This window comes from Phaseolus vulgaris, chromosome 7, assembly GCF_000499845.2.
Source record: "Phaseolus vulgaris cultivar G19833 chromosome 7, P. vulgaris v2.0, whole genome shotgun sequence".
NCBI classification, from domain to species: Eukaryota; Viridiplantae; Streptophyta; class Magnoliopsida; order Fabales; family Fabaceae; genus Phaseolus; species Phaseolus vulgaris.
In genome coordinates, this window is record NC_023753.2 from 8,122,169 (window position 1) to 8,143,724 (window position 21,556).

The 21,556-nt window shown below is 31.5% G+C and overlaps 3 long non-coding RNA genes across 3 annotated transcripts; all 3 read left to right on the forward strand.

The window, feature by feature from the left end:
* The first annotated feature begins 266 nt into the window (after positions 1–266).
* LOC137828576 (uncharacterized) lies at positions 267–9,416 on the forward strand. Its single transcript, XR_011083912.1, has 3 exons — positions 267–1,044; positions 2,178–2,646; positions 8,975–9,416. It is a non-coding gene; the product is annotated as an uncharacterized lncRNA (long non-coding RNA).
* A 2,832-nt stretch (positions 9,417–12,248) lies between these two features.
* On the forward strand, positions 12,249–13,221 carry LOC137828865 (uncharacterized). The gene is made up of 2 exons (XR_011083987.1): positions 12,249–12,453; positions 12,549–13,221. It is a non-coding gene; the product is annotated as an uncharacterized lncRNA (long non-coding RNA).
* A 2,001-nt stretch (positions 13,222–15,222) lies between these two features.
* LOC137828866 (uncharacterized) lies at positions 15,223–17,079 on the forward strand. The gene is made up of 2 exons (XR_011083988.1): positions 15,223–15,443; positions 16,660–17,079. It is a non-coding gene; the product is annotated as an uncharacterized lncRNA (long non-coding RNA).
* The last annotated feature ends 4,477 nt before the right edge of the window (positions 17,080–21,556 follow it).

The window sequence follows — 21,556 nt, forward strand, 5'->3', positions numbered from 1 at the left end:
TATTATTACTATTAATAATAAGAAGAAATCAAAATAAAACACAAACTTAAGCTAGAAGAAAAAACAAACCACTTCATAAAAATAAATTTTACAACTATTGAAAAAAAAAATCTGACAAAAGAAAAAAAAATCTAAAATAAAAATTGCAAACAAAGAATTATAAAAAAAAGACGTAAATCTTAAAATAATAATATATTTTGCCAGATCATTACGAGTTGTATACCGGCGGTGCATATATAATATGATTGTCCATATATTCTTATCATATTTACATTCTCTTTCTTCCATTTAGGTAGGCTTTGACCGGTTTCAGGTTTTCATAGTATATTATATCCATTGGTTCACTTGTCCCTGTTTAATCATTCCTCAATCCCCATATCTACTTTCTTATCTTTTCTAATCTACTTCCTTCTCTCACCACAAATTCTCACCTCAGTCCAAACAGAGTATAAATGCGTGAAAGAAGATTTAGAAAGTATAAATCTCAAAATCGCGTTCCCTTTTCTATCAAAAAGCTCTCTTCTTCTGTTAATTTTTCAGTTTTTGATATATGTCAAACCAGCGGATGTAAAGTGGTGAATTCATTCAACAATCAGGGCAAAGGCACTCAGGACTTCACTGATGCCAAAATCATACTTATTGGAGGCTGTTGCTGTTGCTGTACCTCGTTTGTTTTTTCTTTCTTTCTTAGTTTGTTTCTTTTTTTTCTGTTTTTGGTCTTTCTCGGGTACTGGTTCTCCCAATCAGACGTCGACGAATTCCTCTTCACTTCTAAATCACCAGACGCCAACAAGGGTTTTAGATTCTCCATAATCATTTACCATTGTTGACGACAAAGACATTAATGGAAGCTTCTTCCACCACCGGATCCAATTCTGATGACGTCTTTGTATCTTCTCCTTTTGGGTGTCAACTATTTTTCCAATTAAAGTTTTGATTGCACTCTCCTCAGACTATGTGGAGCTTTTATGTGCCAATTGAAGTTTGATCCACAAGTAACCAGGAATTCAGTTGTTAATGCTAACTACATCAAGTTATTTACCTGTAAGTACTTTCTTTCACCTTAGACTCTTTAATCTCTTATCTTGATAAAGTTATCTTTCTTGTGAGACTATTTTAGTGTACCAGAATCGTAACCAAGTAGCTAGAGGGCCTACAGTTCTTGTTTATGGGCTATTCTCTGTTTTAATATATACTTGAAAACCAGTTATGTATTTCGGCATTATGCTTGAGTGGTTTGGGATGTGATATGGTTGTTTCCTTATGATTTTTTTCCCCATTCCCGTGGTAATGGTCAAGATAGTTCTGTTTTCCCCTGTATTTGCTGTTTTCCCCTGTATTTTTAAGTATTGTGAATTTCGACAAGGGAAAACAAAACTGTCTCGTGGCAGCACAAGATGAATCTAAAAATTTAATTTTGCTTTAAATAAAATTTATTCTTAAATACCTCGTGATGCAGAAAATGAATGGACTTAGTTTCTAGATGTGTTCACGTTTAACATCAAAATATTCACAGATAGCTTTGAGATCTATTTTTTCCTAATTTAATACTTTATCTCACCTGATTTTGTTACTCTAAATGGTTAAAATATGATAAATTGGTAATATATTTTAAAAATGTTTTTAGTGATTGTTCCAACTAAGAAATGTGAGGGCCTTCATTCATTTATTTATTTATTTTGGTTTTGAAAGTCGTATTTATGACTTTTTTTACTTTGTAATTCCTTTGCTAAAGGTTTAAGATCCTGATTTTTTTTCTATATTATTTTCCATGTCTATTGATTTATTTTTTCTATTATTTTGTTGGTTTTATTAATTTTATCTTAATTTAATGATATAGGATCATGATTCTTGAATTAGGGTTTATTGATTTACTTTTAAATTTGTTTCCATATTATTATTTAACATATTTATCACTACTTGATTAGGATAGAACTTGATCCACCAAATATTTTCATTCTGTAATACATTGTCATGATAGATTGGATTCCTACTTATAAGTACAGAGTCTTCTAGTCTTAAACCAGAAGATTATTAGGATTGATCAGAACTTTAATACAATAATATAAAAAAAAATATTATTTTTAGCATTTTTGAATTCCCTCTATATGTTCATGTATTGTCTGCATCAAGTACTCACTTACTAATTGTTTTATATTTTAAATTTGATGTTTCAGGAAGCCAAAGTATTGGACCAAGTGCCATAACAAACTCATTCAACAACGAGAGTGAAGGCACACGAGATTTCTTCAATGCAAGAATCAAAATTGAAAGGTGTAGCTGTGCCTCAGCTAGTAGAGTCAGAGTCAGACTGATAGCAAACTAATTCAACAACAAGGGCAATGGCATTCAGAACTTTAGCAATGCCACAATCATAATCATGGCCAACTGTTGTGGCTCACTTGGTTTGCAGGGTATCATATTTTACTGCGTCTTCCTTAGAGTTCTTGTTGCAGTACTGCTTATCCCAACTAGGGATCAACATCTCCATCTAAGAATATTGGATTCAACTCGATCCAAGGTCTGTCAATTCTCCTTCAAGGGGGCACTCCACTCGCCAATAACATTCATTTATGATTCTCCATAATCTTCTCACCTACCATGTCTATGTCTTCTACCACCAGATCCAATTTTCGTCACAGCTTTGTATGTTCCTCTTTCACTCAACCTGTTCATTTGTATTAAAATTTTCTATTTAAAATATATATGAACATGCATGCTCTTGTTCTTGTGCTCAACACTAGAGTTAAAAATATTCCAAGAGAATCTCCAAGTACTAAAGATCTACATTGAGGAATATAAAAAGGAAGAAAAGTATTAAACTAAGAATGAAGAGTTGATGCAATTTTATTCGTATATAAATTACATTAGAAAGTTTGCGACAGTTTTATCCTAACAAAATATTTCTCTTACTTATTGTCAATATATAAGACCTGAGGTAACTAAACTAAAAGTGTGCTTTTATCTTATTGTATGATTCTCAACATTTGTGAGAATTCCAACTTTATGTCAATTTATGCATGAATGAAGGACAAAATTCCCAACATTTGTGAGGATTCCAACCGTAGGGATATCGTGTGCGGAAGCGTAATAATTTCAACCAAAGATTATGAGAAATTAAAGTAACAAGTAAGTGATAATGATACCAGAATTTTTAGGTGGAAAACCCCTTTAAATAGAGGTAAAAAACCACCGACGAGAGAGCCAAAATTTCCACTATAATGGTACTGGAAGTACAATGAATTCCTCTCAAGCTAATGATAAATAGTCCCAAAACAAAATTCTCACTATATGGGTTAAACACTTACACCCAAGAGCAGAAATAGAGAGCATAAGGAAAAGAGAGAGGAAGCAAGTGTGTGTTGTTGTTTGCTGTGTGTTACATTGCTTAAAGGAAGCCACTATATATAGTGATTCTAGGAGACAACAATAATAAATACAATTAATGGTAATTAACTTCCCATTGATTGCACTTGATTGTGACAATTAACCTCCCATTAATTGCAATTGATTGCGGCAATTAACCTCCCTTTAATAACAATTAATTGTCAACGGTAAGTAACCTCTCATTTATGCCAAGATAACGGTAAAGGTGAGTCATAACCCACAAATCTCCACCTTGACTTGCCTTTGACTGGAACACTCTTTCGCCATGAAGTCTTGATTAAGTATGGATAATACTAGCTAAGTTCAGGCAATGATCGAACTTAGCCGATGGAAGTGGCTTGGTCAACATGTCTGCAAGATTTTCTGTCGTATGAATTTTTTCAACAATTATATCTCCTGTATCAACAATGTCTCGGATAAAATGGTGTTTAATTACAATGTGCTTGGTCCTTGAGTGATACTTACTTTTCCTGGTCAAGTGGACAACACTCTGACTATCACAAAATATAACAAGAACATCTTGTTGAAGACCAAGTTCACTTACCAAGCCTCGAAGCCATATAGCCTTTTTCATACCTTCTGTAGCAGCAATATATTCTGCTTCAGTGGTGGACAAAACCGCAATGGCTTGAAGTGAAGAATACCAGCTGATAGCAGACCCACATAGGGTAAAGATGTAAGCTGAAAGTGACCTTCTCCGATCTAAATCACCACCATAGTCAGCATCAACATAGCCAACTGCTCCCCCGGGATCGGCTCTATGTTGATCAAATACCAAACCAAGATCTGGAGAACCTTTCAGATAACGAAGTATCCATTTAACGGCTTCCCAGTGTGCCTTGCCTGGATTATGCATGAACCTGGTAACAATGCTAACAGCATAAGCTAAATCAGGTCTAGTACATACCATTGCATACATGAGACTTCCAATTGGATTTGAATACGGGACATGTGACATGCGTCTTTTGTCCTCGTCTGATTTTGGACATTGATCTGATGACAACTTGAAGTGGGCGGCAATTGGAGTATTAACAACTTTGCAATCTCGCATTCCAAATTTGTCAAGCATCTTAAGAACATACTTCTTTTGTGATAGAAAAAGTTTTCCAACTTGACGATCTCTGTTGATCTCCATTCCCAAAATTTTCTTGGCAGGACCTAAGTCCTTCATATCAAATTCACTGCTAAGTTGGGCCTTTAACTTGTTAACTAAAAATTTATCTCTTGCAGCAATCAACATGTCATCAACATATAACAACAAGTATATAAATGACCCATCATATGTCTTTTGAAAATAGACACAATTATCATAGCTACTTCTGGAGTAGCCATGTCCAACCATGAAAGAATCAAACCTCTTATACCATTGTCTTGGTGATTGCTTCAAGCCGTAGAGAGATTTCTTCAGACGACATACATGGTCCTCCTTTCCAGGAACAACGAAGCCCTCAGGCTGCTGGATGTAAATCTCTTCCTCAAGATTACCATGAAGAAAAGCAGTTTTCACATCTAACTGTTCCAGTTCCAAATCATACAAGGCAACTAAAGCAAGTAATATACGTATTGAAGTATGACGAACAACAGGAGAAAATACTTCATTAAAGTCAATACCTTTCTCTTGATTAAAACCTCTTACAACAAATCTTGCTTTATTCCTTATACTCTCAACACCAGGGATCCCTTCTTTTCTCTTAAAGATCCACTTGCAACTAATGACTCGTTTTCCTTCTGGTAACTTCACCAATTCCCATGTTTCGTTTTTTTAGAAGACTCTCAACTTCTTCTTGCATAGCAGCAATCCACTTTGTTGAGTCATCACCAGAGATAACTTCAGAGTAATTCTTGGGTTCACCTTCTTCACCCATCTCTTGTGCAATAGTTAAAGCATAAGCAATGTTGGCAGATTCTGCAATTAATCTTTGAGTCGGTTTTCTTGGTCTCTGTTGTGGAAGTTCTTGAGCCATAAACCACGATTGTGGTAATCCTCGTCGTTTAGGTGGACATTGCTCATTTGGACTCAAATGTTCACTTGTACCATCAATAGTAGTGACTTGACCATCTTGAGTACTGGAGGAATTGGAAACGTCTTCCTCATGAGCGGGTGTTTTAATCTCAAACTCCACCTTCTCTCGAGCATCTTCCTGGTCACCTATATCAATTGAGGAAATGACAGTATCTTTTACAGAAGAGAGCATAGCATTTTCATTAAAGGTCACATTCCGACTGTGAATTATTTTGTGAGATTCTGGGTCATATAAACGATAGCCTTTAACCCCTAAGCCATAACCCAAGAAAATGCACTTCTTAGCACGAGGTTCTAATTTTCCATCGTTTACATGAGAATAAGCAGGGCAACCAAATATTTTAAGCTTAGAATAATCAACAGGGTTACCTGACCAAACTTCTTCTGGAATGTTGCAATCAATTGATCTGTTAGGAGAGCGGTTTATCAGATAACATGTCGTTGAAGCCGCTTCAGCCCAAAAAGATTTGCTCAAACCAGAATGGGAGAACATGCAACGAACTCTCTCCAGGATAGTTCTATTCATTCTTTCTGCAACCCTGTTCTGATGTGGAGTACTTGGGATGGTGAAGAGTCTGGAAATGCCTTCCTTCTTGCAGAAATCATTGAATTCATTCGAACAGAACTCAAGGCCATTGTCTGTCCTTAACCTCTTTATCTTCTTGCCAGTCTGATTCTCAATCAATAATTTCCACTCTTTAAAAGTGGAAAATGCTTCATTCTTATGTTTGAGAAAATACACCCACAGTTTTCGTGAGAAGTCATCAATAATTGTCATCATATAACGACATTTACCTCTGGAGGGAACTTTTGACAGACCCCAAAGATCCGAATGAATATAATCCAAAGTACCTTTGGTTCTGTGTATGGCTTTAGAAAAACTAACATTTTTCTGCTTACCAAAAATGCAATGTTCACAAAAATCAACCTTTCCAGTACAGTGGTTATCAAGGTGACCCTTCTTCTTGAGGATTAGAATTCCCTTCTCACTCATGTGGCCTAATCTCATATGCCACAACTTGGTGTTATCTTTGTTGGGTGAGGCAACAGCTGCAGAACCTGTAACAGTTGAACCCTGCAGCACATACAAACTATCACATCGAATTGCCTTTAGTAACACAAGAGCTCCTTTAGACACTTTTAGAACTCCACCTTCAGCTGAGTATCTACACCCATGAGATTCAAGGGTGCCTAAGGAAATGAGATTCCGTTTCAACTCAGGGACATATCTGACACCTGTTAAAGTTCTAACAATTCCATCATGTGTCTTGATTTTGATTGTTCCTTCACCAACAACTTTGCATTGAGCATCGTTTCCCATCAAAACAAGACCATTATAAACTGGTGCATATGTGGTAAACCAATCTCTATTATGAGACATGTGAAAAGTACAACCAGAATCAAGAATCCATTCATTTTTTAGACCTTTGTTCAGTGTTGGAAGCTACAAAACAATCGCCATCAGATTCGGTTTCAACAATACTAGCTTCAGCAGATTTTTCTGGTTGTTTACCATTTCCCTTATCTTCTCTATCTTGCTTATTTTTCAATTTATAGCATTCAGAGATCTCGTGTCCCTTTTTCTTGCAATAACAACAATATTTGGAGTTCTTGCCTCTAGATTTTGACCTAGATTTATACTTATTGTTCCTACCGTTCTTTTGGTTTCTCCTTCTAACTACTAAACCTTCACCAGAACTTTCAGAATGAAAGTGAGTATCAAATTTTTCTTTGGCTAGTAAATTAGTCTTGACATCATCAAAGCTTAAGGTAATATAATTACCGTATAACATAATTTCTTTGAATTGTCAATGCGAGGGTGGTAGAGAAACAATAAGCAGAACGACTTTATCCTCATCATCAATTTTAACATCCAAATTTTCCAAATCAATTATGATGGAATTAAATTCATCAAGGTGAGATTGGATGGGAGTACCTACGGACATTCGAAGTGTAAAAAATCGCTCCTTTAACCGGAGTTTGTTTGCAAGACTTTTGGTCATGTATAGAGACTCCAATTTACTCCATATGTCTGCTGTAGTTTTCTCGTTGATGACCTCACGCAACACCTCACGGGACAAACATAACTGGATTACAGACAATGCCTTTTCATCCATCTCATCCCACTACTCCTCCGTCATAGTGGTTGGTCTCATCATTTTACCTGCCAGAACTTTCTTTAAACCATTCTGGGTGATTTTACCATCAAATTTCTCAATATCCAATTTCGACATTATTGAACAATAGATCATGGTTGAGTTGTCGAAAAGCTCTGATGCCAATTTGTAGGGATATCGTGTGCGGAAGCGTAATAATTTCAACCAAAGATTATAAGAAATTAAAGTAACAAGTAAAGTGAGAATGATACCATAATTTTTAGGTGGAAAATCCCTTTAAATAGAGGTAAAACACCACCGGCGAAAAAGCCAAAACTTCCACTATAATGGTACTGGGAGTACAATGAATTCCTTTCAAGCTAATGATAAATAGCCCCAAAACAAAATTCTCACTATATGGGTTAAACACTAACACTTACACCCAAGAGCAGAAATAGAGAGTATAAGGAAAAGAGTGAGGAAACAAGTGTGTGTTGTTGTTTGCTGTGTGTTACATGCTTGAAGGAAACCACTATATATAGTGGTTCTAGGAGACAACAATAATAAATACAATTAATGGTAATTAACCTCTCATTGATTGCAATTGATTGTGGCAATTAACCTCCCATTAATTGCAATTGATTGCGACAATTAACCTCCCTTTAATAACAATTAATTGTCAACGGTAAGTAACCTCTCATTTATGCATGATATAAATGAATGACAAAAGTTTGAGTAAAAAGTTTCTTTATATATGTGTTTTATATATGTGGGTCCTGGTTTGATTATTGATATCTAGGAGATACTTTCTAAAATATCTAACTAGAATATTCTGAAGAGTTTCGTAGTTTTTTTTTTATGATGAAAGGTGTATTTTATAGGTTGTGGATGTTTTTCTTTTTTACTCTCAGATCCTAAACAATACCATCTATTCTTTAAGGTTAAGTTTGTATTATCCTTAATAAATTTCAAATACGGAGTTATTCCATACTCTCTTTCTTCTTCTTAAGACTCTGTTAGTTTTATTATATTTGTATATTAATGATTAGTATATCATAAGTGAGGTAATATGGAAAATGCTTTCTCTACCAAATTGTTATCTTCAACTAACTTTTGACCTAAATGCAATTTCAAGGTATATGTATTGTAGTTTATCCACCTCTGAAAGGTTCTTAATACATGTCTTTTGAGACCTGATGTTGGGTTTCGGTAATTGAGTCAGCAAATGGGCTTAATCCATTAAATTGTGCCCAAATCCTTCATACATGGTTTTGAACATTTTGTTTGGTATATTTGGGATTAACTTTAACTCCTTATGATTTAAGAACAGGTTATTCTAGTAACATGACATTTTATATAATACATGCTAAAATATTATTATAAAGATTCAGTGAAATTTTTGAAGTTTGTGTACACGTTGAAGGCATTGTCCTGACTAACTAATGGTTTTATATTTGATGTCTTACAGGAAGCCGAATTATTGAACGCGGTGTCGTAAACTCATTCAACAACGAAATGGGTTACAGGACTTCAGCAATTCAACAATCATCGTTGGAAGCTATAGTTGTACCTCAACTTGTGTGGAACTGAAGACTCATCAAACTAGTTTGATTAAACAAAACATTGAAACTTGATAGAGGCATGTTAAACCTTTGAGATGAGGCCATAATGTTTTCAAACAGTTATAGACTGAAGAACCCTTTGGAAAACAAAGTAGCCATTAGCCAATAGGGTTGAAGAAAGCTCAATTTTTGAAAATCTTTCATTCATGCTGATTGTTGATTGTGTTTAGGCACTTTTAGATGAATTTGATAGTTGAGTGGTTCCCATAAGCAGATCCAATTTGTATTTTGATTATTTAAATGCACACCAATCTTCTTTCACATATATTCAAATTAATTTATGATGTACCACATGTTTACCAGGCACAATGGTTCTTTCTTACATAGGTAGGCACATGTTTGGCTTCCTTCAAATCAACACTCCTTGTTTCTATTTTTTTTAATTAAATAAATGTGTAATAACTTACATAGGGATCCGTATGTAAATATTTTTATTTTTAATTAAATTTAAATTACTTTATATACAGATTATGATCGAATATAAAAAAATTTATTTTTTAATTAAATTTGTAATACAGTACATACGGATATCCGTATGTATTTTTTTTTTTTAAAAAAATTAATAATACTGGTTCCAATTTAGTTTTTTTTTAATTTTATTTTATTGAAGTGAAGGTAGACTGAGTGAAGAACTGAAGTGAAGTGACTGGATTCTAATTCAAATTCAAGATATTTTTGATTTTTTATTGTTTTTTGTTTTTCAATTATTTTATTTTTTAATTTTAATGAAATAACATGAATCACATTTAATTTTTTATTTTATTTATTATTAAAATTCTTTATTTGGTTATTTGTAATTGAATATAATTTATATAATTTATTATTAAAATTTAGATAAATATTTAATTACTTTAAATAATTAATTGATTAACTTTTAAATAATCAAAATAAAATAAAAAAATTAAATGAATTTATGATGTAACACACGTTAAGATCACTTATATTTTTTTTCTATTTTCAATATATTCTTATTTTTTATTTTTTCTTTTTCAATTTTATTGTTTTTTAATTTTAGTGAAATAAAATAAAATGCGTTAACTCCTTATTTCTATTTTTTTAATTAAATAAATTTGTAATAGCTTACATACATAAGAATTTCTAATTTTTTAATTAAATTTTAAATAATGTACATACGAATTATTTTTAATTTTTAAGAAAAATATGTTACATACGGATTATATTCTTATGTAAAAATTTCTATTTTTTAAATTAAATTAGAAATACATTATATACGGATTATATTCGTATGTAACTATGCGAATTTTACATATGGATTTTATCGGTATGTAATCATCTTTGGTTTACATACAGAAAAATCCGTATGTAAATATCTGTATGTAACGTTTACTTTACAAACGGATATGGATCCGTATGTAAAAATCTGTATGTAATGCTCACTTTGCATACGGATCAAGATTCGTATGTAATGTTCATTTTACATACGGATCTGGATCCGTATGTAAATATCTGTATGTAACTAGCAAATTTCTTGTAGTGATAGTTGACTCCAAGCGTTGATTCCACCACTTCTTTGGTCTCGGCTTAGGGCACTTCTGGTTCCATTAATTAAGGGTTAGTGTGGTTTTGTTCTGCTACAATTTTGTTTTCTTAGTCTGTTGGAGTGAGAACCAGAATGAAGTGTAACACTATATTCAAAGTCCACTTACTAATCATTACCACATTTTATATCTTGCAGGAAGGGAAGCCATTAGAAATTCGTTCAATAATGAGGGTAACGACGACCAATATTTTCACAACACGACAATCATAATTCCTGTAAGAATTTAAAGTTTCATTTTTGTGAACATGGCAAACTTTTTTATAAAAGCCAAGGAAAAAACTTTATAATTGTTATCAACTTTCTGCACAGTGAACAATTTTCCAACATTTTGAGTTTATTATTGTTGTTTGGTGGGGTGGTGCATGAGATCTCTATGTGAAGTGACCCCAGTGGAGGACACCAAGGTGAATTTCTCTAATGTCATTGTTATCGGTGTACAATTATCACAATAGACTAGTTGAACTTGTAGTTGTGTACAATATTTATAATTTATGTTTTAGGTTGGACAATTTTATTAGTTAATGGGTCTGTGTTACATTGTTTAAAATGTTTAAAGTAATCAATTTCATTTTTCATGTGATAAATAAATTTCACATGTGATAAACAAACTAAATTCACCTTATTCATCATTCTCTCTGACTATTGTGCAAAAACATACACCAGGTCACGACATCCTAAACCATTTTTGTGAATGACCAACACATTAACCTCTACCATACTTTAGTTCAATTGGTCACTACTTCAATAAATAAAATCATTCATACTAAAACTAATCACAATCTGCATTTAAGCATATAAAAAAACATATTGAATCAAATTATAGTAATATTGTCAAGAAAGTCCAATTCAAAAGTATGCTTACGATAAATATTTATTTTATTTAATAATATATTTAACTAGGCTAATTTAAGATTGTAAGAAGATGAAGATAGATAAATAACACTTGCTAAATTGAAATAATATTATTATAATTATTAATAATCTTAACATTAATAATAATAATTTTAATAATAATATGAATAATAATAAGAAACCAAAACAAAACACAAACTTAGAAGAAAAACAAACCTTCTACTCTACAAGAATAAATTTTGTAATTATTAAAAAAATATTAAAAAATAAAAACTAATAAAAATAAAAAGTGCAAGCAAAGAATTAGAAAGAAATTCAAAAACAAGTTAGGTCTTAAATATTAATATATTTTTCCACCAATTGTGTACCGACCAATGTGTCCCGGCCCATCTAGAATGTGGTTCTCCATATATCAGTATCCTATTTTGCATTGTCTTCTTTCACTTAGGCATTGACCTAGTCCATTTTAATATATTAACACCCTCAATAGTAAAAACACACACTTTACATCATAATAAATTAATATTTTATTTATTTTATTTTTAATCTAAAAGTATTATTATATTATTATAAATAGTGTCAAATGTATGTTTTTTTTACTGATAGTGTCAACAATACTTTTCTCTTTATAGTATATTGGTTTTTAGCATTAGAATATTCTGTATTTGTCTCTCCTATTTAAGTACATGAAAGAAGACTTAGAAAGTATGAATCTGAGAATGGCGTTCCTTTTTCTATCAAAAAAGCTCTCTTCTTCTGTGAACTTTTCAGTTTTTGACATATGTCAAACCAGCGGATGTAAAGTGATGAATTCATTCAACAATCAGGGCAATGGCACTCAGGACTTCACTAATGCCAAAATCATACTTACTGGAGGCTGCTGCTGTTGCTGTACCTCGTTTGATTTGCATGGTATCATTAAACTAAACAAATACTCTATTGTTTTCTATTTCTTTGTTAGTTTGTTTATTTTTTTTAATTTCTTTTCTGTTTTTGGTCTTTCTCAGGTACTGGTTCTCCCAATCAGACGTCGACGAATTCCCCTTCATTTCTAAATCACCATTCGCCAACAACATTTTTAGATTCTCCATAGCCACTTTCCACTGTTGACGACACAGACATTAATGGAAGCTTCTTCCACCACCGGATCCAATTCCGGTGACGCCTTTGTATCTTCTCCTTTTGGGTATCAACTATTTTTCCAAGCAGATTTGTGCCTTATTTTGTGTTCAGCACCAGGTCTCAAGTATGTATGATGAAACAGAATCTTCGTATGTTCTCATGAGCTGGTGCTGTAATTCACAAGGATTCTTATGTTGAAGCTATGCGCAGGATATAAACAATTTAAGGATAAAAGTTAAAGAGAAATAAACCAAGTTTTCTTAGGTCTGAATACAGGAGGAAGCGTGAAAGATAACTTCTCACCCAAATTTTACTAGAATTGTTACCTCTAATAAACTATTGACTATGATTCAATGCTTCACATGTATACTGAGGTTGCCCAAGTTCTTCATAGGGTCCAAAACAATATATTTGAAGTTTTTGGGAACTTTGTTCTGTCTCCTTTGCATTTGATTTATCTTCCTTGAGTATGCATATCTATATGTTGTTTTCTTAGGCATAGGACCTTCAGAGTAACAAGAGAATAGATAAATGAGATCTTGAATTCTCAGGACAAAATGCGTGTTACAGGGCAATATGAATTAGCTTTTTTGGTTTCTAAATTATCTTGGGATTGGGGTTTCAGTAACCAACCATGAGATATGATACACTGATACTTCAATCTGTTTCGAATACAATACCTATCATTGAAGTATCTAATCTATGAAGTAATAATATATCACTTATGGTATCCGCTTATTTTCATAATAAGCGTACCATATTCAATACACAGTATCCATGCATCATATAGCATGAGTTAATAGCCAAAGTAATGGCAAAATATCACATGTTCATCATGCAATATGGTTTAATAGGAAATTTAATGCAACAGAACTCATTCCGTTGTTGACAAAGAATAGTAATTTAATGTGTTTGACATGGTGTTGCAGGTTCTTTAGGATTTGGCCTCTTAAGTTCTAGGTTCTCGTTCTCGACAGGATTTCTAATTATGAATTGGATTGCACTCTCCTCAGACTCTGTGGAGCTTTTATGTGCCAATTAAAGTTTGATCCACAAGTAACTATGAATTCAGTTCTTAATGCTAATTACATCAAGTAATTTTACCTGTAAGTGCTTTCTTTCACTTTAGAATCTTTAATCTCTTATCTCAGACATAACTGATTGGAACCTTGGCCTTGTGAACTCAATAAAGTTATCTTTCTTGTGAGACTATTTTAGTGCACCAGAATCGTAACCAAGTAGCTAGAGGGCCTACAGTCCTTATGTATGGGCTAGACCCTTGTTCTTAAACTAGTTATGTATGTCACTTATTTATTGTCTGTTTTAATATATACTTGAAAACCAGTTATGTATTTCGGCATTATGCTTGAGTGGTTTGGGAAGTGATATGGTTGTTTCCTTATGATTTTTTCTCCCATTCCCGTGGTAATGGTCAAGATAGTTCTGTTTTCCCCTGTATTTGCTGTTTTCCCCTGTATTTTTAAGTATTGTGAATTTCGACAAGGGAAAACAAAACTGTCTCGTGGCAGCTGAATCTAAAAATTGAATTTTGCTTTAAATAAAATTTATTCTTAAATACTTCGTGATGCAAAAAATGAATGGACTTAGTTTCTAGATGTGTTCACTTTTAACATCAAAATATTCACAGATAGCTTTGAGATCTATTTTTTCCTAATTTGATACTTTATCTCACCTGATATTGTTACTCTAAATGGTTAAAATTTGATAAATTGGTAACATATTTTAAAAATGTTTTTAGTGATTGTTCCAACAAATAAATGTGAGGGCCTTCATTCATTTTTATTTTTTCTTTTGGTTTTGAAACTCGTACATATGACTTTTTTTTACTTTGTAATTCCTTTGCTAAAGGTTTAAGATCCTGATATTTTTTTCTATATTATTTTCCACGTCTATCGATTTATTTTTTCTATTATTTTGTTGATTTTATTAATTTTATCTTAATTTAATGATATAGGATGATGATTTCTTGAATTAGGGTTTATTGATTTACTTTTAAATTTGTTTCCATATTATTATTTAACATATTTATCACAACTTGATTATGATAGAACTTAATCCACCAAATATTTTCATTCTGTAATACACTGTCATGATAGATTGGATTCCTACTTATCAGTACAAAGTCTTCTAGTCTTAAACCATAAGATTATTAGGATTGATCAGAACTTTAATACAATAATATAAAAAAATATCATTTTGAGCATTTTTGAATTCCCTCTATATGTTCATGTATTTTCTGCATCAAGTACTCCCTTACTAATTGTTTTATATTTTAAATTTGATGTTTCAGGAAGCCAAAGTATTGGACCAAGTGCCATAACATACTCATTCAACAACGAGAGTGAAGGTAAACAAGACTTCTCCAATGCAACAATCAAAATTGAAAGGTGTAGTTGTGCCTCAACTAGTAGAGTCAGAGTCGGTGTGATAGCAGGCTCATTCAACAACAAGGGCAATGGCATCCAGAACTTTAGCAATGCCACAATCATAATCATCGGCAACTGTTGTGGCTCACTTGGTTTGCATGGTATCATATTTTACTGCTTCTTCCTTAGAGTTCTTGTTGCACTACTGCTTATCCCAACTAGAGATCAACATCTCCATCTAAGAATACTGGATTCAACTCGATCAAGGTCGAGGTCAATTCTCCTTCAAGGGGGCACTCCACTCGCCAATAACATTCATTTATGATTCTCTATAATCTTCTCACCTACCATGTCTATGTCTTCTACCACCAGATCCAATTTCGCCACAGCTTTGTATGTTCCTCTTTCACTCACTCTGTTCATTTTTATTAAATTTTTCTATTTAAAATATATATGAACATGCATGTTCTTGTTTTTGTGCTCAACAAATATTCCAACAGAATCTTCACGTATTAAAGATCTACATTAAAGATCTACATTGAGGAATATAAAAAGGAAGAAAAGTATTAAACTAAGAATGAAGAATTGATGAAAATTTATTCTTATATAAATTACATTAGAAAGTTTGCAACAGTTTTATCCTGATAAATATTACTTTAGAGTAACAAAATATTTCTCTTAATTATTGTCAATGACCGGAGGTAACTAAACTAAAAGTGTGCTTTTATCTTATTGTATGATTCTCAACCTTTGTGAGAATTCCAACTTTATGTCAATTTATACATGATATAAAATGAAGGACAAAATTCCCAACATTTGTGAGGATTCCAACTTTATGTCAATTTATGCATGATATAAATGAATGACCGAAGTTGGAGTAAAAAGTTTCATTATATATGTGGGTTCTGGTTTGATTATTGATATCTAGAAGATACTTTCTAAAATATCTAACTAGGAATATTCAGAAGAGTTTAGTAGTTTTGCTTTATGATGAAAAGTGTATTTTATGGGTTATGGATATTTTTCTTTTTTACTCTCAGATCCTAAACAATACCATATATTCTTTAAGGTTAAGTTTGCATTATCCTTAATAAATTTCAAATACGGAGTTATTCCATACTCTCTTTCTTCTTCTTAAGACTTTGTTAGTTTTATTATATTTGTATATTAATGATTAGTATATCATAAGTGAGGTAATATGGAAAATGCTTTCTCTACCAAATTGCTATCCTTAACTAACTCTTGACCTAAATGCAATGCCAAGGTATATGTAATGTAGTTTATCCACCTCTGGAAGGTTCTTAATACATGTCTTTTGAGACCTGATGTTGGGTTTCGGTAATTGAGTCAACAAATGGGCTTAATCCATTAAATTGTGCCCAAATCCTTCATACATGGTTTTGAACATTTTGTTTGGTCTATTTGGGATTTGTGTTGTGATTAACTTTAACTCCTTGTAATTTAAGAACAGGTTATTCTAATAACATGACATTTTATATAATACATGCTAAAATATTATTAAGAAAATTTAGTGAAAGTATTGAAGTTGGTGTACATGTTGAAGGCATTGTCCTGAGTAACTAATGGTTTTATATTTGATGTCTTACAGGAAGCCGAAGTATTGAAAGCGGTGTCGTAAACTCGTTCAACAACGAAGGCAATGGGTTACAGGACTTCAGCAATTCAACAATCATAGTTGGAAGTTGTAGTTGTACATCAACTTGTGTGGAACTGAAGACTCATCAAAGAGGCTTGATTAAACAAAAACATTGAAATTTGATAGAGGCATGTTAAACCTTTGAGATGAGGCTATAATGTTATCAAACAATTATTGACTGAATAACCCTTTGGAAAACAAAGTAGCCATTAGCCAATAGGGTTGAAGCAAGCTCAATGTTTGGAAATATTTCATTCATGTTGATTGTTGATTGTATTTTGGCACTTCAGATGAACTTGATAATTGAGTAGTCCCCCAGAAGCAGGACCAATTTGTATTTTGATTATTTAAATGCACAACAATCTTCTTTCACACAGTTGTCTCCCAGAGTTGATTCCACCACTTTTTTTGTCTCGGCGTAGGGCACTTCTGGTTCCATTAATTAAGGGTCAGTGTGATTCTTTTCTGCCGCAATTTTGTAGTCTGTTGGAGTGAAAACCATAATGAAGTATAACACTATTCTATTCTTCTACACTTCAAGTTAGGTTTCTTAAGCACTATTTGGTTACAAATAACTCTTTATATATTGTTACTCGTGTTTAATTTTCTTAAAATTATTAAATATATAATATTTTTTAAAAGAAACAAATCCGCTACTTGAATTTGTATTATTTAAAAAACTAATTTAATTTTAGAATATTTTATTTAGAAAATTAGGAGAAAAATAATATATTAATAAAACAATTAGTGAAGAAACAAATTATTTATTACAAACTAATTATAAAAAACTAAAATGTTATACTGTGGTTAAAATATACTTCATTAATTATATGGACAATCATTAAATTTTTTATTTTTTTTATTTCAACATCTGAAATATTTTTTTAGGTTTATTTGGAGATTTGGTAACTCTTGCAAGAATAGCCGCAACTTGCTCAGTATATTAGTAAAAGAAAAAGAAGACTAAGGTGACATACCAGAAAACCTGGAAATTTTCTTACATATTTATTCTCGGTTTATTTATCATACTATTTTGTTACTTGTAATATTTTTATTTTATCACAATGGCAATATAAATAATTAAAAATAAAGAACTAGTCACACTTAATAACTATGAAAACTCGCATGATGGTTATAAATATATATAAATAAGAGAAAAAGTTGAAATAGTAAATTATTTCACCTTTCCTTTTAAAAGTTAATTAATTACTATTTCAGAGGCATTATGGGTTGTGCTAGTTATTTTTATTTAACTAAAAAATATTTAATACTTCTTATATATTTAATGTAAAACCGTATTACCGACGAAAAGGTGACGGGTAACTATTAATATTGTTAAAAATACTATTTATCATTAAAAATATATATTATTATTTTTAATTGTTATAACATATTATATATTATTAAAACTATTACTAAAAAAATCATGAAATAAAAATTAATTTTAAAAATAAAAATAATTAGTATTTAAATTAAAGATTATTTTATAGATTAAAAAGTTTTTTTAAAATTAATTTTTATTAATTTTAAATTTGTATCGATTTAACAAGATTTTAACTACCAATTTTTTAAATTTTAAATTTGATAGAAATTTTTTTTTAAATTTTAAATTTGATAGAAAAAATTTAGTAGCTAATTAGATACCAATTTAAAAAATTATTTAATAACACTATAAATTAATTTAAAAATTAAAAAAAATCATTTAATGACTATAATAATTAATTATTTTTTATTTTTAAAACTAATTTTTATTTCATAATTTTCTTATAATGTATTAAATATAATATTACCATTTTAACCGCTAAATCAAATTGTTCCGTTATCATATCCCTTATCCCTGTCCACAATGAAATTAATTTAGCAGGGCGTGGAGATTATTAATTATTAACGTGAGGTTTGTTCTTTTGAAATAGCCTTTCATACATATAATTAGAATTTTAATTTTAATCAAAATGTGTTTGATTTTATCAATATCTGAAACAGATTTTAGCCACAGAGTAATGAACATGACGTAAAATTCAAATTTCAATTCAACCTTGTCATTAGTTGAATGGATTTTGCTTCCTCCATCCAATCAATTCTAACTCACTCTGACACTCATGAAATAACAAAAATATCCTCTTTAATTTTTAAATAACAGTAAACATATATATATATATATATATATATATTGGATTTAGTGTTTCAGAATAAAATTTCGCATTTGGGTTTTTCGAACACCAATTAAGCTTTCCAGCTTCCAGAACAGTTTTACGGAAAAACTTTTGTAGAATATGTTTTTCACATCTTCTTTTCAAATTTTTTTTTTAGAATATATTTCTATATTTCCCAAAATTCATTTTCCATAATGCTTTATTTGTATTTTGGATTTGTTTTTCTAAAATAAGATTTTATTGTTTCAATTTTATTCAAAAAAATATTTTCGAAATGCAAAACAACCTATTATGAATTTCCTTTTTCATAACATATTTCTAAAATCTGAATTTCTAATTTTGGAATACAGTGCAAGGACAATTCTGAAATTCCAGAAATTGACAGGGTGCAGATTATAATTGATTGGATGAAGTAAGCAATTGTCTTGTTAGAGCATGATTAGGGTAGCCCAAGTTCCTCAAATTAACTTATCACTTCATGTCACGTTCCAATTAACTAAGCTAAACTCATTTCTAACTAATTTATCTCAGCATGGTTTAGCTTCATTTTTATTTTTCTTGCCTCGGATACAAAACTGTGGAATCATTATTTGTTAGATTGTTTCTTTCCCTGCACTTCCATATGTTCTTCTGTCACCCACATACAAAATATGAAAATACATTTTTATTCTTCTTGTACCACCTTGTAGATTAACTTCTAAATTATGTAATCTGAACACGCATTTAAAAAAAGACTTCTGGATTACATAATCCAGAAGCTAAAATAGACTGCCAGATTATGTAATCCAAAAACTAATCATGCATATGAAAAAAGGCTTCCAGATTATGTAATCCGGAAGCTAATTATGAATTTGAAAAAACACTTCTAGATTATATAATCCAAAATATTACAAAGAGATATTTTTAGAAATACGAAAATTTATGAAAGTGAGAGAATGACATATGGAGGTGCAGGAAGAAACAGTCATTTGTTGACTTCTATAATTAAAAGTACTCATTGACTTTAGTGATTCATGGGCTGGACTCTGGAACAAGGAAACCTCTTCCTATATTTTTATATGGTTAATACTATTCAAACCCCCGGTTTGCTCTTCATTCACCCCCTTCCCCTTTTCACTTCTTTTTTAATCTTACCCTCGAGATTTACACCATTGTGTTTCCGCAAATATATTCCTACGGTACTTATGTTATAAATTACAAGAATAATTTATGTAATATAACTCGTTTAATCTGTTCAAAGAAACTTAAATTTTCAGCTTGAATTTCAAGTAAATTCTAATAAGAATGAGAGTTAATATCAATTATATTTTTTTCCAGACAATATATCCAATGTGTAAAAATTAGGTTTTACACTATTTTTTTATAAAAAATTTACACAAAGATAAAAGGGGATGCCAAGGAGGTGCAAATAGAATAGGTCTTTTTTATCATCATTGAGCGAGGCAAGATACACAAATAAATACCAAATTTCATATCTTGCAATGAAAAAAAGAATTCACACCTAGATAAAATCCATAATAAATATAAAATATGTACTTTAATGAATATTCATATTGAAAAACATAAAGTATTTTAACTATTCAATTTTTAAAAGGATGAGTACGAGTATCATAGAATCCATATTTTAAAATACTTATTAATATTTAAATATTTAAATGTGTGTGTAATTATATATACTTTATATTTTACGTCAAAACCTAGAATCGTGTCTTTAATATTTTGTTTTAATTTTAATAATAATTTTTTTAAAAAAAATTATTCATATGATCTAGGACTTATGTCTTAATTTTATAATTCTATACATGACTCCACATATATATATGGAAAAACGCACGTGGAAGCAACACACATAATCACGAATCAACTGTAGAAAAATAAACAACATAGGATTTAACGTGGTTCGGTTGTCAACTGCAACCTACATCCACACGAACAACTATTTGGTTTTCATTCTATCCTGTTGCACACCAATTACAAGTACAATGATCTTTTTAAATAGAAATTATAAAGGGAACACAATGATTAAGCTCATTCACTAAACATGGTGTCTAGTCACCCCAAACCAATTGGTCTTGGCTTCATATCCAACAATCTCTCACTTGAAGCCACGAAACAATGTTCTCCTGCGCTTCAACTGTGTACATGTATTTCTGTAATCTTTGACGAAACTCAATGTTTCACCTCTAGTTGCCACCAGCCTTCTTAATCATTTTGAAGACTTCGTTAAAACTCTCATGAGTTTCAACACGTCAGTCATGACTGAAAATGCCATTGACCCGTTCTCTATTCCTACCGGCTCCCACTTGCAAGAACTGTCGGATCCTAGAACAACCTGAGAACAAACACTCTCCATATTCAACAAGAAATTTTCTGGAGATGTTTCAACAGCTGGAATACTGATTCTCCTAACCCATTGTCGTCTAGGAACCTAAGTTGAAGCATGACGCGTGCTCCCACTGCCATAAGTACCTCTGACTGGTCTACCTAAACCTTTCCATGCTCGTTCATCCTGAATCTGACCTGTGGCTCTAGGTTTCTCTCTTGTAAAGACAACCTTCTTCTGCCCACGAGATTTTGTAAACCGGACTTTGTTTATCTTTTGAACTGGGATGGTCACTCCCTCAAACGGTAATTCGACCATATACAACGAACCTCTCCTTCTTCCGCAGGCTCTGACAAGATTTCCCTTGACGACC